This window comes from Giraffa tippelskirchi, chromosome 9 (genome assembly GCF_054371585.1).
Source record: "Giraffa tippelskirchi isolate mGirTip1 chromosome 9, T2T-mGirTip1v1.2.pri, whole genome shotgun sequence".
In the NCBI taxonomy this organism is placed as follows: domain Eukaryota; kingdom Metazoa; phylum Chordata; class Mammalia; order Artiodactyla; family Giraffidae; genus Giraffa; species Giraffa tippelskirchi.
Window position 1 is genome coordinate 162872421 of NC_137283.1, and position 18124 is coordinate 162890544.

General features: G+C 41.3%; 1 non-coding gene across 1 annotated transcript; it reads left to right on the forward strand.

Moving 5' to 3' along the window:
- The first annotated feature begins 17223 nt into the window (after window positions 1-17223).
- Window positions 17224-17330, forward strand: LOC145522070 (U6 spliceosomal RNA). The gene has a single exon (XR_014065889.1). It is a non-coding gene; the product is annotated as a U6 spliceosomal RNA (small nuclear RNA).
- Window positions 17331-18124: the final 794 nt, after the last annotated feature.

An 18124-nucleotide genomic window follows, 5' to 3' on the forward strand; every position in this document is an offset into this window, starting at 1 on the left:
CAGACTTGAGGGTTTTCTGAATTATGATATTCCTGGAAACTTTGCCATAAATTTCATTTTGTGGCATTTTGAAATATACTCCAACGAAACTTGTGCAGACTTATGTTTTCCACAGGTATGCATGTCTCATTTCCTCTCACCCTACAGCTCCCCTGTCCATTGTAAAATGGAGTATTTTCTGGGAAATTGAGGTCTCTCTGGTCTGTCAGGATAGCTGACAAAAAAGCTAAAAATGTATTTCCACTAAACAGTGTATGACAAGCTAGTCTAATGAAGTATGGCACTTTTTGTCACACATCAGTGACCTTACAAAAGTTACCCATTCCTCTTATAGAAACAAATTACATTCTGCTTGATATGCTTTCTAGTTTCTGAAACAGAAAAAAAAAAAACAACACAGAAATCACTCACTGGCAGGGTTATTCCCACATTGTGCCATCTGCTACAATCCATTAATGCCACTTGAGAGCTGTCATGACTGCTGTTTGTGTGGTGATCTGTGTGTGCACACATGTGTGTGCTCATGGGAATGTGTGAGCCTGTCTGTGCGTGTCTCTGTTATTATGTGTGTGTGCACTTAATTACATTTTAGAAGAAGAGAAGAGGAATCTTTCCTCTTTTAATCTGGAAACAACAAGCTGTATGCAAATATATATATTTAATATTCTTAATACTTTGTTCTACCTTTGGAAACAAAGAGAAGAAATGTGGGGTTTTTTTATCACCTTTTTTTTTTTTGGTAGCACCATGTGGCTTGTGGGATCTTAGTTCCCCTGGTTAGTTCAGTGAGTTCAGTCGCTCAGTCGTGTCTGACTCTTTGTGACCCCATGGACTGCAGCACGCCAGGCTTCCCTGTCCATCACCAAGTCTGAGTTTACTCAAACTCATGTCCATCAAATCGGTGAGGCCATCCAACCATCTCATCCTCTGTCGTTCCCTTCTCCTCCTGCCCCCAATCCTACCCAGCATTTAGGGTCTTTTCCAATGAGTCAACTCTTCACATCAGGTGGCCAGAGTATTGGAGGTTCAGCTTCAGCATCAGTCCTTCCAATGAACACCCAGGACCGATCTCCTTTAGGATGGACTGGTTGGATCTCCTTGCAGTCCAAGGGACTCTCAAGAGTCTTCTCCAGCACCACAGTTCAAAAGCATCAATTCTTCGGCGATCAGCTTTCTTCACAGTCCAACTCTCACATCCATACATGACCACTGGAAAAACCATACCCTTGACTAGACGGACCTTTGCTGGCAAAGTAATGTTTCTGCTTTTTAATATGCTGTCTAGGTTGGTCATAACTTTCCTTGCTAAGAATAGTTATTGTGATTTGACCTGCCCGCTGAGTTTATCTAGTACACACTCCCCAGGACAATAGTCCCCAGTTCTTAGGTCTGTTTATTTATTTATTTGATAAAAAAGAAATAGATTTATTAATATAGGACATGTGAGAGATGCAAGTGGGTAGGCATGGAAGCTCTGCCTTCCTATTGTCTACTTAAATTTCAATTATTTAATACTAAAAAATAAAGTAAAATTCCCTCAGTTGCAGTAGCCATGTGTCAGTTGTTCAGTGAGTGGTCACTGCAGAAAGTTCTGTTGGACATCATTATCTAAAATTACTTTTGAGACAAGCACTTTTTTTTCAGATTTAAATGGAAAAAAGATAATTCTCCCTTCTTTTCAGACCTCTTTCAGAAATAGAAATACTTAGAAGTAGCATGTACGGTGGCTAGGTGACAGAAACTTTCAGTATTTTATTTTGTGTGTGTGTGTGTGAAAGAAGTGGTTATTTTGGAAGGTTCTTGGTTGGAACACAAGGCAGATTTTCATGGGAAATAATTATTTCTGTCGTGCAATCCAACTAGAGCTTGCAAATAAAGGTCTGTGAAGTTGTAAGATGATTAAATATTGAAGGAGACATGTGAAAGCTGATGTAAAAACAAGTTTTGAAGGAAACTCAAAACTTTACTGTCCACATAGACAAAAAGCTTCTCAATCACTTTTTTCTTTTTTTAAATATCTGAGAGATTCAAGATGCTCCCACCAGTAAGAATGTGTCTTGACTGATTCCCAATATCATTAAGTCTATGAATATAGATGTTAATAGCATGAAAATAATATTTTATAAGGAACTTCCATGGACTAAACATAAAAATCAGGCTTAGGTAAGTAATAGTAATCTCTATTTGAGGAGCTTCTAACAGCTACTACCATATATAGCATAAGCAAACTTAATGTGCAATGATATTTTCATTTTATTGTTATTTTTCCATAAGATCTTTTTCCCAGAGTTTTCATGATAAAAAGACTAGCCACACCCATATTTTCTATTTCCATGTTAAAGCTTTTACTAAAAATTGCTGAACAGTTTTAATTCAGTTGTTATACTTTAAAGTGACTTCAAAGATTATTATTGTGGAGACATTCTGTGAAACAATAATATGATGTTGGGAAGAATTGAGATTGACTATTTTATGCATTTTAGTTCCCATCAACCCACATGCGCGGCGTGGCCCTGATCACTAGGGGCCCCTAGGAAGACTGGCATTTCTGAAGAGGCATTTATCAAGCTGTGGGGTGAGTTTCCATTTTTATTGCTGGCCATGCTCTAATGTGTCTGCAGAAGAGACAGTGGAATTGAAACTGGACCGGCCCTATGTCTCCATGCCAGCTGGGAGCGGGTATCTCTCCATGCCAGCTGGGAGCGGGCAGGCTGGAAAAGCTGTGGTGTGCAGCTCTCACTCTTTTAGAGCAAAGACTGAAGATATCTGCAAGGAAATGTTCCTTAACGTCTGGGAAAAGACAGACTCCACCACCAATTTGCGTATGTTAGAAGGGCCAAAACTTCTTAACATCCCATTGAAGGTCCTCTGGTGACTGACTTCAGCCTAATATTATCAGTTCAACTCGCACCAGGGAACCTCACTTCCTCAACATCCCCTTTTGTATCCTGCGCTTTCCCGCCTCTCTGCCGTTCTTCATGTCATGCTTTGACACTTGCCTCCTCCAGCTCTGCTCTGCTCACTGAATGCCTTCAAGGAACATCTCCAACAGATCTATCTCTAATGAATCTATTCAATAAATTACCATAAAGTGTCATAAAGGAAGCATTCCCTTGTGAATCTATACTTAGTCACATGCAATAGAGACTATCAATCAACAATTGTTTTTCAAAAATGATTTATTTAACAAGTGTTCTATGTCATACACCAGGCTGCACTTGTATTCAGTTCCAAGTAATGGCAACAAAAATTGCAAAAGTCAGACAGTGATTTGGACTCTGTGGGAGAAGGCGAGGGTTGGATGATTTGAGAGAATAGCTTTGAAGCATGTATATTACCCTATGTGAAATAGATGACCAGTCCGAGTTCGATGCATGAAACAGGGGACTCAAAGCTGGTGCTCTGGGACAACCCAGAGGGATGGGATGGGGAGGGAGGTAGGAGAGGGGTTCGGGGCATGTACACGCCTGGTTGATTCACGTCAATGAATGGCAAAAAACGCTACACTATTGTAAAGTAATTAGCCTCCAATTAAAATAAATAAATTATTATTTTTTAAAGTAAGGGAATTTTTCTCTTCTGTAAGTGGAATACCAGAGCTGGATTCACACAGTGATCTGACAGATGGAAGATTTAGGCTGCATTTATCCTCCTGCTCTGCCCTTCCTACTGTGGGACTGTTGTGTTCATGGTAACAAGATTCTGTTCGCCCTAGACACGTCCTCCATGTTCCTGGTGAGGAGAATAAGGAGACAGTGATGGGACATGCCAGCGTAATGGAGCGAGGACCTTCATGACAGTAAGGACCACTTCATGAAAATATGTTCCTCTACGACAACACTAGCAAAAATGGCAAGTCAACCTTTGCAGAACTCTGGAAATGAAACAAAGGCTGGCAACAATCCCAGTTTATTCAAGGACAAAGACCAAACTTCAATAAAAACAGTGATGTTTCTGGTGCTTTAACCTGCCCAGTTGCCTTCTCCCTCACACCATCTCTGAGGGGCCCTGAGAACCAACAGCCTCACAATGACAGGAGATCCGAGGAGCAGCCGCTCAGACATGTCTGGTTGGGGAAGAACGAGGTTAAAGCTCCCAAACTTCACCCTTCTCCAGCCTGCCTGAAGCCCCCTGGAAGCCCCCGCTTCCAAGGCTTTCCCTGATTGGACCTCACTCAGAAGTCGCATGCTCTGAGCAATTTTCTTCCACACATATTTTGAAAATAATCAGTGGCGACTATTTAATATCACAGCTGCCTGAAGAGGGAGTAATATTTGGATGAAACACAAAGCTCACCAAAAATAAAAGTTTTCTTTAAAAAAAATCTCAGGGATGAAATATCCATAGAAGCAATGAGAAAAACCCAACATATTCCTGGAACTCTAGAAGTCGATATGCATATGCAAAGCTATATGTGTTCAAAAGGTCCTAAACACTGACTTTGGGGAACCTTGAAAGTCTGTGCAAGTGTGAAGTGAAGACTGAGGCAGAGTTGTATACTCTAGACACAATGAAGACAGATCCCCAAGATGAACACAGAGCTCATTAGCAAACACTGGAGACTTCCTGTCAAGACATTTAAATAAATCCCTGTATAGCCCTTACCTGACCACTAAGACAACAAGGCAGATGCTTCAGTGGCTGCACATGAGAAAGAATACACACTTTATAGAATTAGTTCAGGAAAGTAATTAAAGCAAAAAACAACAAAAACTAAAAGAGGATCAACAATCACAAACTCTGAAAAGCGGCAGGTGGAGAACCTGATTTCCATGCTGTGTTATTTAAAATCCCAGTGTTCAACAAAATATTACAAGACATTTAAAGAAGCAGTAAGGTATGGCTTCTGTGCAGGAAGAAATAAGTCAATAGAAACTCTGATAGCTCAGGAGGACTTATGAGACAAAGATGTTAAAGCAACTATTAAAAATATGTTTAAAAAAAAAATTGAAAGGAACCCTGTCTAAGGGTTTAGTGGTGTTCAGTTGCTAAGTCAGGTCTGACTCTTGAAACCCCATGGACTGTAGCATGCCAGGCTCCGTCCTTGGTCCACTGATTTCCCATGTAAGAATACTGGAGTGGCTTGCCATTTCCCTTTCCAGGGGATCTTCCCAACCCAGGAAGAGAACCTGGCAGATGCTTTACCAACTGCTGCTGCTGCTAAGTCGCTTCAGTCGTGTCCGACTCTGTGCAACCCCACAGACAGCAGCCCACCAGGCTCCGCCATCCCTGGGATTCTCCAGGCAAGAACACTGGAGTGGGTTGCCATTTCCTTCTCCAATGCATGAAAGTGAAAAGTGAAAGTGAAGTCGCTCAGTTGTATCGGACTCTTCGCGACCCCATGGACTGCATCCTACCAGGCTCCTCCGTCCATGGGATTTTCCAGGCCAACTGAGCCACCAGGAATTAGAGGAGACATTGAAACAAATAGAAAATATCAAAAAAGATACAAATTAGAAAAAGTTAAATAGAAACAGGAGTTGAAAAGTGAAATAACTGGAAAGTTCACTGGAGGAGCTTAACAGTACATTCGAGTTACCAGAAGAGAAGGAGAGTAAAGTTTAAAATAAGTCAATTAATATTGTCCAATCTTGGTTCAGACAGTAAAGAATCTGCCTACAATGTGAGAGACTAGGGTTCAATTCCTGGGTCGGGAAGATTCCCTAGAGAAGGAAATGCCAACCCACTCCAGTATGCTTGTCTGGAGAATCCCATGGACAGAGGAGCCATGGTATCTCAAAGAGTCAGACAGGATTGAGCACTAATACAACCCAAATTAAAGAAATTAAAGAAAAATAAGATAAGTAAACAGGGTCTCAGGGACTTATGGGATTATCATACATACCGACATTCACGTAATGAGTGCCAGAAAGAGAAGAGAGAAAGAAAGGGGCAGATAGAATCATTTCTAAAAGTCTGAAAACTTCCCAAATTTGATTTTTAAAGCATTAATCTACATTTCAAACTAAATTCTGTTGATTTTTAATTTAAAAATATTGTAAATATGTAAAGTACCACATATTAAACATATAATTTTAAAAGTATTAACTCAAAATATTTGTTATTTTTTTATTATTAAAAAGTAGACAGAAATTTTGTGCAAACTTCTGTTTTCTATGATACTTTTGAATCTATATCTTGCTCAAAATCTTGCATCACAAGTTCAGAATATCAGTTCTTTTTTTTTTTAACCATGCAAGCCATTGTAAAAATGCTTTTTATGACTTTTATTATATCAATAAAATATTTGGTTTTTTACAAATTAAAAATTCACAAAAATTAAGTGAATGTGAAAACACACAGGCCAGAAATAAAGAAAGAATGCCTCTAGGGCTTTAAAGAGATAATTACTTCTAATATTTTCTTGCATTTTCTCCCAGCATTTTTTCTAGGAATGCATGTTTAAATATAGTTGGAATGGTAGCATTGCTGTATGCACAGGTTATAGATGGAACAGGAACAGATGACAACTTGTAAAACAAATAATATCCACTAATAATTAGCTCATTTATATTTTCTAAATTAAAAATATGCAGTGTATAGACATAACAGAAGCAGAAGATACTAAGAAGAGGTGGCAAGAATACACAGAAGAACTATACAAAAAAGATCTTAATGACCCAGATAACCATGATGGTGTGATCACTCACATAGAGCCAGGCATTCTGGAATGCAAAGTCAAGTGGGCCTTAGGAAGCATCACTACAAACAAAGCTAGTGGAGGTGATGGAATTCCAGTTGAGTTATTTCAAATCCTAAAATATGATGCTATTAAAGTGCTGCACTCAATATGCCAGGAAATTTGGAAATCTCAGCAGTGGCCACAGGACTGGAAAAGGTCAGTTTCCATTTCAATCCCAAAGAAAGACAATGTCAAAGAATGTTTAAACTACCTCACAATTGCACTCATTTCACATGCTATCAAAGTAATGCTCAAAATTCTCCAAGCTAGGCTTCAACAATATGTGAACCAAGAACTTCCAGATGTTCAAGCTGGTTTTAGAAAAGGCAAAGGAAGCAGAGATCAAATTGCCAACATCTGTTGGATCATAGAAAAAGCAAGAGAGTTCCAGAAAAACATCTACTTCTGCTTTATTGACTATGCCAAGGCTTTGACTGTGTGGATCACAACAAACTGGAAAATTCTGAAAGAGATGGGAGAAACAGACCACCTTACCTGTCTCCTGAGAAACCTGTATGCAGATCAAGAAGCAACAGTTAGAAATGGACATGGAATAACAGACTGGTTCCAAATTGGGAAAGGAGTACATCAAGGCTGTATATTGTCACCTTGTTTATTTAACTTATATACAGAGTACATCCGGAGAAGGCAATGGCAACCCACTCCAGTACTCTTGCCTGGAAAATCCCATGGATGGAGGAGCCTTGTAGGCTGCAGTCCATGGGGTCGCTAGGAGTCAGACACGACTGAGCGACTTCACTTTCCCTTTTCACTTTCATGCCCTGGAGAAGGAAACGGCAACCTACTCCAGTGTTCTTGCCTGGAGAATCCCAGGGATGGCGGAACCTGATGGTCTGCCATCTATGGGGTCGCACAGAGTCGGACACGACTGAAGGGACTTAACAGCAGCAACAGCAGCAGCAGAGTACATCATGAAAATGCCAGGCTGGATGAAGCACAAGCTGGAACCAAGATTGCTGGGAGAAATATCAATAACTTCAGATATGCAGATGACACCACCCTTATGGCAGAAAGAGAAGAGGAACTAGAGAGGCTCTTGGTGAAAGTGAAAGAGGAGAGTGAAAAAGTTGGCTTAAAACTCAACATTCAGAAAACTAAGATCATGGCAGCTAGTCCCATCAGGTCATGGCAAGTAGGTGGGGAGACAGTGGAAACAGTGGCTGACTTTATTTTTTGGGGCTCCAAAATCACTGCAGATGGTGATTGCAGCCATGAAATTAAAAGACACTTGCTCCTTGGAAGAAAAGCTATGACAAGCCTAGATAAAGTATTGAAAGCAGGGACATTACTTTGCCAACAAAGGTCCATATAGTCAAAGCTATGAGTTTTCCAGTAGTCATGTATAGAGTGAGGGTTGGACCATAAAGCAGGCTGAGTGCCAAAAAAATTGATGCTTCTGAGCTGTAGTGTTGGAGAAGACTCTTGAGAGTCGCTTGGATTGCAAGGAGAGCAAACCAGTCAATCCTAAAGGAAATCAATCCTAAATATTCATTGGAAGGACTGATGCTGAAGCTGAAGCTCCAATACTTTGACCACCTGATGCAAAGAGCCTACTCATTAGAAAAGATCCTGATGCTGGGAAAGATTGAAGGCAGAAGGAGAAGGGGTCGACAGAGGATGAGATGGTTGGATGGCATCACCAACTCGATGGACATGAGTTTGAGCAAACTCCAGGAGATGGTGAAGGACAGGGAAGCCTGGCCTGCTGCAGTCCATGGGGTGGCAAAGAGTCAGACACAACCGAGTGACTGAACAACAACAAAAGTTATTCAAAATAAGGTTTAAAAAAAATAAAATTATTATTCAAATTCTTTTATAAATGGCCATTTTGTTGCCTTTCACAACTTTGAGAAGAAGTTAAGGTTAGGTTTATATTTTAATAAGTAATTCTCCAATCTCAGAGTTGAAGCTAGATAAATATTCTACAAAAATTGGTAAGTAGTGACAGAGAGAAAAGCGTAGTCATGTTAAGTGGCCACAAAATTGAGTGGGAGATTCTGTTTCTGTTTATGTGGGGAAGAACATGACTGAGAAAAAGGATGCTTGTGAGAAGAGTAGTCATGTGTGTAACCACTGAGGAAAATCCAGCTTGGGTCTACTGCAGCTCCCGTCACAGCACAGAGCCCAACCCAATTCCAGAGTCTGTTGAAATCCAGAGAGAGAGGAGTCGCCAGCCCTTTTGAGCCGTGAATATGTTACTTTTAAAGTCCTGGCTTCATGTATCTTGATATGTTTCCAAGGTTTCTCTTTACCGTAAGAATAACAAATTCCTGAATAAAAGACGGCTTTTCTGGGCATATATATTTTGGGTGCCTGTGTACTAAGTCGCTTCAGTCGTGTCTGACTCTTTGCGACTCTATGGACTATAGACTGCCATTGTCCTCTGCTCATGGGATTTTCCAGGCAAGAATACTGGAGTGGATTGCCATTCCGTCCTCCAGGAGATCCTCCTGACCCAGGGACCAAACCTTGCCTCCTGTGTCTCCTGGATTGGCAAGCAGCTTCTCTACTCTAGTGCCCCTTGGGAAGCCCCATGCGTCTTGAGTAACAGGCCCTTATCTCATAAATGTTGGCTATGAAATGGAGGCTAGCTCAAATTTTTACACCTTTGAATGTAAAACATTCATACTTCTTCCATACTTTCAGGATATTTCTAAGTTCTCATAACTAAAAATAAAACCGCCATAGAGGAAAGGCTGTGCATATATGGGGGCAGCGGGCATATGTGACCTCTCTGTACTTAATGCTCAAATTCTCTATGAACCTGAAACTGCTTTAAAAAATAAGGTCTATTTAAAAAAAAGGAAAAGAAACATACCTAGTGGATTTAGAAGTGAATCTCTTCTCACCTTTTTCTCCAAAATAGTTTTCATTTTATAAATGAATTCTTCATATTAACTTAAATGTACTGTTACATTTTGTTAAATTTCACTGCAGTTCTTTCTTAACTCATGCGCCTGCAGTTACTCACCTCTGTTGAGTTTTTATCTTTCTTCTTTTCTAATGGATTACAGCCCCTGCTTCTTAGAGTTTATTGTATTTTACAATCTATTAAGAATGTTAAGCAGTTTTCCACATTTTTCTTCTTGAGAGTCCCTTGAACAGCAAGGAGATCAGACCAGACAATCTTGAAGGAAATCAACCCTGACTATTTACTGGAAGACTGATGCTGAAGCTGAAGCTCCAAAACTTGGACCACCTGATGGGAAGAGCCAACTCATTGGAAAAGACCCTGTTTCTGGGAAAGATTGAGGACAAGAAGAGAAGGGGAACAGAGGATGAGATGGCTGCATGGCATCACTGACTCGATGGACATGAGTTTGAGCAAGCTCCAGGAGATAGTGAAGGACAGGGAAGCCTGGCATGCAGTTGTTCATGGGGATCACAAAGAGTCAGACACGATTTAGCAACTGAACAACAGCTTGTGATAAAAATTGAAAGTATGTTAAATTCTCTTTATTGAAGACGGTGTTCAACTGCCCCTTGGTATTCCATAGAGCACTTTGCTGTTTAGAGGAAGACTCAACAGAACCATTCTTTACCAATAGGCAGGGCATGCGGATTGCTTTCCATTCATTCTTCATCCACCTGGACGACAATCAAAATTCCTCTTCAATATTCAGGAGAAGAATAATTTGATGGACATAGCTTCTTTCCCTCTGTCCTCATCTGCAGAAGACGTTCATCCAGGTGGGTTCTGTTGGACCAAAGCGGACCTCCCAATACTCCCACCCAATGAGACACAAGGCCCAGCACGCGCTGCTCCGAGCACTCCCACCCCCTACCCTATGCCCCTCGACTTGTAGCCAGTATTCTCCCAGCAGTTCCCCCTTCACTCATACTTTCTACTATTGTTCTCTATGAGTGTGATTTTTTTCAAAATAGATAATAGAGATGAAAACACAATAAGGAAGAGAGAAAGGACACTCTGACTGCATCAGTAATCAAACCTGAAAATTATGGAATCGTGTGGTGTTCCTGATGCCGTTAATCTAGTCTCTCTGAGATCCACAACATGCAGTGGGCTAAAGCCAAGTAAGTCAAGAAAATTCATGAAAGAAATACAAAAGTCTGATAAAAATATGGGGGAAACTCCATCTTATTGGTAATTACAGAAATACAACTTGAAACATTGATGCATTATGCTCATCTCTAATCTTAGTAAAGATTTAGAGTAGTAATAATTTTGTGAATAGTTATTACTGAGAGCAAAAGTCACTGCAGACTTTTTTTGAAAGATTGCACCCTTTAAATCTGTAACACTACTTTCTATTATTTATCATAAAGAAGCTACAAAAATAATATCATTCACAGCACTATTCATGAGAAAACCAAAGCACCAATAACAGGAAATGATTAAAATGGAAATCTAAACTGCAGTTCTTTTAGAAAATGTGTTTTTTAATTACTTAATAACATGTAAGAATGCTCACTATGTCATGCTAAGTCAAAAAGAATTCATAACCCTGTTTTACACAGCTTGTCATGCACAGAGTTACTCCAGTTTTGCTCTCCACATTTACATTTGCATAAGCAAATTTTTTCACCATATAAGTCTAAGTTTTTATATCTGTATTTGCATGGGAGAAAACAATTAGAAGTATATAATATGTATTGATTGTTTTATGTAACAATTTGTAAATTTTCCTAATTTTTCCTATTTCTAATAGACCCTACTGAGAACAAAGTTCTTTTAAAATTGGCATAGAAACAATTAGCATCATAAAAATATTTTATTACTGAGAAAGTAACTAATGAGTTAATGCCCTGATACAAAATTGTTGTTTGGGGTCTCATTTTTATTTATTACTTAGACTTCAAAACATTATTAAGTGTATAGCACACAGTTAGACATAACCATGTTACCCCATTAACATAAGGGCAACTCAAATAATGATAAGAAAGGGATACAGCAATCACTTTACTCTAAGAGAAAATCATATTTAGAAACTGCCATAAGCAAACTGTACTCAATGTGATACAGAAAAACTTACAGAAGACACTCTGGAACAATTTTAGTACTGAAAGAAGTACTTCATCAAGAAGTCTCCGGTGTGTGGGTTAGAAATGAATATGTTTCCCAACTATCACTAAAATAAAAAATACATAGATGGTGAATAGATGATGATGACAGAGATAGATAGACATACAGGATGTAGACATTTTTAGAATAACACAAAAGGAACAAAACATAGTTCAAGGTGGAAGACACTTACTTATTACATTTGTTCACTTATCAGTATTATTTTCTCTCTTCTGTAAAGAGAACCAAGAATCAGAATTTCTGAACTTTCATTTTCCACTGGTCTTCTATGGGCATATATCACAAAAGGCACTCAACAAAAATTAACACATGACTGGATTACTAGAAATCCAGCCTCATATCTCTACAAACATTCCTAGCTTGATAACATGAGTCAGATCAAGAAATCTTGGTTTTCCCTCCAGTCTGAAGCCCAGACAAAACATGAGTTTAAGAGAGGCCTGCAGGATCAGTCTTGCCCAACTCTTTCGTGACCCCATGGACTGTAGCCCTCCATTCTCCCCTGTCTATGGGATCCTCCAGGCAAGGATACTGGAGTGGGTTGCCCTTTCCTCCTCCAGGGATCTTTCTGACCCTGGGGTCAAATCCATGTTTCCGGTGTCTCCTGCATTGGCAGGAGAATTCTTCACCACTAAGCCACCTGGAAAGCCCATAAGAGAGGCCTTCCCTCTGCTGCTTATCTCCCGTTCCCAGTGGGTTGCGACTACCTGGCTTTATAACTCAGAGTTAGTAGAAAGAATCATTTACAAGTATTTCCTCCCAGGTTGGAGGGAATCCTGGACCACATTTCATCAATACCCGAAGGAAGAGCAATAAAATAAAAGATGAAATTCCAAATGGTAGAGAGATCAAAAAAACATCTTGAAAAATATCTCTTCTAACCACATGGATTTTCCACCCAAAAGCTCTATTTACTTTACTTATGTAAGTTTACAAGTCCTACCATAGTAGGGCTAAATTTTCCACTATATTCCTTTACATGCCTCTTCTTTAAGGGTGAAGGAAGATGGGAAGTTTTATAACCCCCTGGAGGTTACGCTCCAGCTACAATCACCCACTGCCTGGACAGTTTAAGTGAACAACTCGTTTTGAAACCAGTGTAGACACAGTTTTAATATGCATATGCTTTTTTCCATTCTATATTCCCAATGTTGTTTTAAGATCAAAGATGCTCTAGGTATGTGTAAACAGTGACCAAATCTCTAATTTGCTGCCTAAATCCAACATTTCAACTCAGCTCACTTCTACATATAACTGCACACACGTGTGACATGAATAGTGCGTTTCTCTGAAGACATGAGTGGTGGCAGGAGAGATTTACAGACCTGAACACAAAACCGGTCCCTCGGGCCTTAGAACTGTCACTCTCCTTGTTTCCTTTTGTTTCATTCACCTATTTGTCACTGGTTCTGCTTGGTCTCATCCCACTCTAATAGCTTCTTTTTCAATTCCATTCTTTCTTTCTTCTGATAACTATTCTTTGTGTGCACGCTAAGTCACTTCAGTCATGACTGACTCTTTGCAACCCTATAGATTGCAGCCCGCCAGGCTCCTCTGTCCGTGGGATTCTCCAGGCAAGAATACTGAAGAGGGTTGCCATGCCCTCCTCCAGGGGATCTTCCCAACCCAGGGACTGAACCTGCGTCTCCTGCATTGCAGGCAGAGTCTTTCTGACTGAGCCACCTAGGAAGCCCAATCATTCCATAAATAAGAATATGTCTCAAGATTCAGTGTCTGTGTCAGAGACTGCTTGCTGATCATCAATCCTATTTCCTTGCATTTTAGGCCATGGTCAGGCTGTTTCCTAGCTTCATATACAGCCAGTGGGAATGACTTGTATATGTTCCAAGTCAGAACCATAAAAAAATATCCTGGGCATAACCCCCCACACTGTTTACAGGTGTCGTGGCTGAACACTGGCTGGCAGCGTGAAGATGGCAATGCTTTGGCAACCTGAGTCCCTGAGTAAAATATTAGGAACAGAATCTCCTACATCTACAAACTCTGATGTGGACCCATGTGCTCTGGTTAGATGAGCAGGAAATAAATTTTCTCTGTTACAGCAATGGAACTTGCACATTTGTTTTCTATATCAATTAGGCCTAGAGTAAACCAATATGGAAACTGGTGTTTTGAAGTGGGGTGCTGCCTTAATGAAATGCTAAAATGTGTGCATTGTTGTAGCAGGCAGGCAGCAGGTGTCCAGGAAACACTAGAGAGTCTTGCCGTCTATGCTGAGCTCCTTGGCGAAACTGCCTCCGGGGTAAAGTGGTCAGCAGGGTAGCTGGGTCAGATGGACAGAGTCGGAGCATTGTGTGTTTCAGCTGCTTTAGGACGAGCTTAGCAGGTTTCCCAGGTGGCCCTAGTGGTAAAGAAACTGCCTGCCAGTGCAGGAGACGTAAGAAGCACAGGTTCGATCCCTGGCTTGGGAAGATCCCCCGGAGGAGGGTAAGGCAGCCCACTTCAGTAGTTTTGCCTGGAGAATCCCACGGGCAGAGCAGCCTGGTGGCCTACAATCCATAGTGTCACACAGTCAAACGCAACTGAAGCAACTTGGCTCTCAGGCATGTAGGCTAAGCTTAGCGACATACGGGCTTCCCTGGTAAAGAATCCGCCTGCAATGCAGGAGACCCTGGTTCGATTCCTGGGTCCGGAAGGTCTGCTGGAGAAGGGAAAGGCTACCCACTCCAGTATTCTTGGGCTTCCCTAGTGGCTAGGCTGGTAAAGAATCCTCCCGCAATGTAGGAGACCTGGGTTTGATCCCTGGGTTGGGAAAATCCCCCGGGGAAGGGAAGGGCTACCCACTCCAGTATTCTGGCCTGCAGAGACAAAACATCAGTGGTTTTCAAGCAGAAACTAAAGAAAATATGGAACCTCTAAAACTAAAGAAAAGCCAAGTGCTTCTGGCTTCAAATAGAAGAGAATAAGACCAATCAGAGCTTTGAGCAACAAAGGTTAATACGGGTGACCTGGAGCTGCATTAAATATCAGACTCCACCCTTAAGCCTTTTATTTAAGAACCATGGGAGGAAGAAGAAAAGACATGTCCAGGAATGAAATTGGGCCCATGCACCTGATCAGAAATAGACAAGCCAGAAGCATGATGTGAGGGTGTCACCCAGGAAACCATGGTTCTGGCCTGAAAAAATCCTGTGATTCTTACATGAGCCTTGAAAAATTCTTCAAGGTCTAAACTTTGCACAAGTCAGAAGCAAACTGCAAGCCCTCAGTCATTAAGGAGGGTATACTCCCTGTAACCTGCCTCAGGGGCAGCAATGTAGAAGGGAAAAGAAAACCCTTCCATATGAGAATTCATTTTGTTTCATTGTGTAAAAGTCAACCTCAAAATGAGCCACTCAAAAAACAAATACTTGTAAGCTCACACAGTTTCCAGGGGTCAGGAATCTGGAGTCAGCTTAGCCAGGTGGTCTGGCTCAGGCTCTCTTGGGAGGATTTGGTCACCATGCTGGCTGAGGCTGCGATAGTCTGAAGGCTCATCTGGGGCCAGGATGTCTGCTCCTGATGAGGCCCGATCTCAGACCCAGCGAGTTGATGCTGGTGGTTGGCAGAGGCTGCGGTTCCTCACCCCAGGGCCTGTCCACTGCGTTGCTTCTGGGTCCTTAAACACAGCCACCAGCTCCCCCACAGAGGACACTCCAAGAGAGAGCAAGGTGGAAGCCCCATGTGGCCATTCCAGCAACACCCCACAGGTCAGGCAGCCCAGCCCCATCCAATGTGGGAGGGGATGGCACAGGACTTGTATCAGTTCTTAGTGCTGCTGTAATAAGCACCACAAATCAAGTGGCTTCAGATAGCATCCTATCACAGCTCTGGAGGCAGGAAGTCCAAAATCCAGGGGCCATCAGGGCTGCTTCCTTCTGGGAGGCAGAATCTCTTCCTTGCTGCTCTCAGAGGTTGCTAGCAACACTTGGCCATCATTGACTTACAGATGCATCACCCAGGCTCTGCCTCCAGCCTCCCATGGGGCCCTACACTCTGTCTCCGTGTCTACGAATCTCCCTGTTTCTTGTAGAATTGTGGCTGACTTGCATTGTTGTATGGCAGAAACCATCACAACATTGTAAAGCAATTTTCCTCCAATTAAAAAAATAAGTTTTAAGAAAGTTCCATCTTCTTATAGGGACATTGGATTTGCAGACCCACCCAACCCAGTATGACCTCACCTTAGCTTGATTACATCTGCAAAAAACCTTATTTCCAAAAAAAAAAAAGAAGTTGCATTCTGAGATTCTAGGTAGACATGATTGGGGGTGGGGCAGGGAGGGGTGGTGTGGAGACACTATTGGACCATAATAGACGTGACACCAGGAGCTGAGAATCGGTGAGGACCCTCTGGCAAGGTCACTGCTATAGCCATTGACATTGGGGTTTAGTGGCTGTCACCATCGTTACAGCTGTTATCCGCCTTAAGGTTATCTACCTTGGGTTCTACTCCAGTGGCTTCCACTACCAACCCAAACCCGATGGAATACAAACTCCCACCTGTAGCTTTGATCTGTCTTATGGGCTCCAAACCACATTTTGATTTGCCTGGTTAACATCTTGATGTAGGATTCCCAAACCTTTGAAGTAACATTTTCTAAACAGGATTTCCTACATAATCCCCACAGACACAGGACAAACTATTCCCATTCCGAATATCATCAATGCCCCTCTAGTGCCACTGTGAACAATCGTTAAATTCACTTCCTTGCATCCACCCATATCTTATTGCCGCCACTGCCCAAGTTCATAGCTGGAACTGATGGCCTTCCTCCTACCATCTTGCTTCTTCCAAATCTGGGATATTTACAGCCACCAGCAACAGGCTTGCTTCCATAAATTCAGAGGAGAAATGCCACTCCTCTGTTATAGTCAGCGGCTTCTATTTCAAGTTTTTCACTCTGGTATTTAAAAGCCCCAGATTGATGAGGTTCTATCCCCACTAATATCTGTCCTTTGTCTCTTTATTCAAGTTGATCTTCTGCATGAACTGTCCTTCAGAATTCCGGGCATGTTTTAAATGATCTCTCCAGTTGTAGATTCTTTAAGAAACTATTCCACAGAATTTTTTCTTGAAGTATTCACAGACAAAACTGGCTTGTCCCTTCCTTTAGCCTCAGTATTATAGTGTGCCTTACTTACTGCATATCTGCATTGGAATAAAATCGTTTACAGATGTACCTGGCTCCCTGACCAAATGATAAGATTCTAGCAAAAAGGGGCAGATTTCTGGTCATCTTGTTAATCCCAGGACCAGATGGAGGAGACCTCCCCCAAAGTAGAAGTTTGATAAGTGCCGATTGAATATGTGTTGAATAAATTATTACTGAATTATTTTAGATTCTAAAGTTACAAGCATTGAAGGCAAATATTCGATTAGACACAGTTTTGCCATCAAAATCCCATTAAGGCATATTTGTTCCTTCCATTGTAAGGAATTTCAATGATCACCATCTAAGTTTAAAATGTCAATGTGTTCGCTTCGTCAGCACATATACTAAAATTGGAAGGATACAGAGAAGATTAGCATGGCCTCTTCGCAAGGATGACATGAAAATTCATGAAGCATTCCGTATTTTTCCTGTGTATAAAGTAGATAACTGGTGAGAACCTACTCTATAGCGCAGGGAACTTCACCCCATTCCTGGTGCAAAGAGGGGATACACGTGTGCATTTAGCTGCTTCACTTTGCTGCACAGCAGAAACCAGCACAACACTGTAAAGCAACTATACTCCGACGAAATAGAAATTTTTTCCAAAAAATTTAATTTAAAAAAGTCAACAGTCAATTCCATGATGTCAGAGAAAGAAAAAGAGAAAAAAAAAACAGGGGGAAAGATAGGTAGCCTACTTATCATCCTGTAATCAGAGGAAGATATTGATTCTGAGTTTTTAAGTGGTTTTCAAAAGAAGTTCAGAACAATAGAATGAGAGTGAGTTTGGTCTTCTTCGGTCTGGCTACTTTTCTTCCCCAAATAATAGTTGATGGAAGATGCTCTGGCTGTGATGGGCACTGGAAGTGTTTTCATTAGGTCTCTCGGAGGTTCATTCCCTTTCAGACAGTATTCTCTGTACTTCACACAGTAAGACGTTACCTTTAGATCAGCCCACGAGGTCAGCCCAGACAACCCGGCTGGAATGTGTGTCAGACACTCGAGAAGAGCAAAATCAGAAAGGCTTGATCCAGCTTCCTTGTTACATTTTTTTACATAAAAGTACATTTTCACCCGAGCCAGAATCCGTGGGACTAGATTCGGACTATGGATTGGAAAGGTCCTTATTTGTAATCCACCTAATGCCTTATGCTGGGAAATATCGCACACTTTACATCTGATACAGCCACAAGAAACATCACCAGTTCACTCATTCACCCC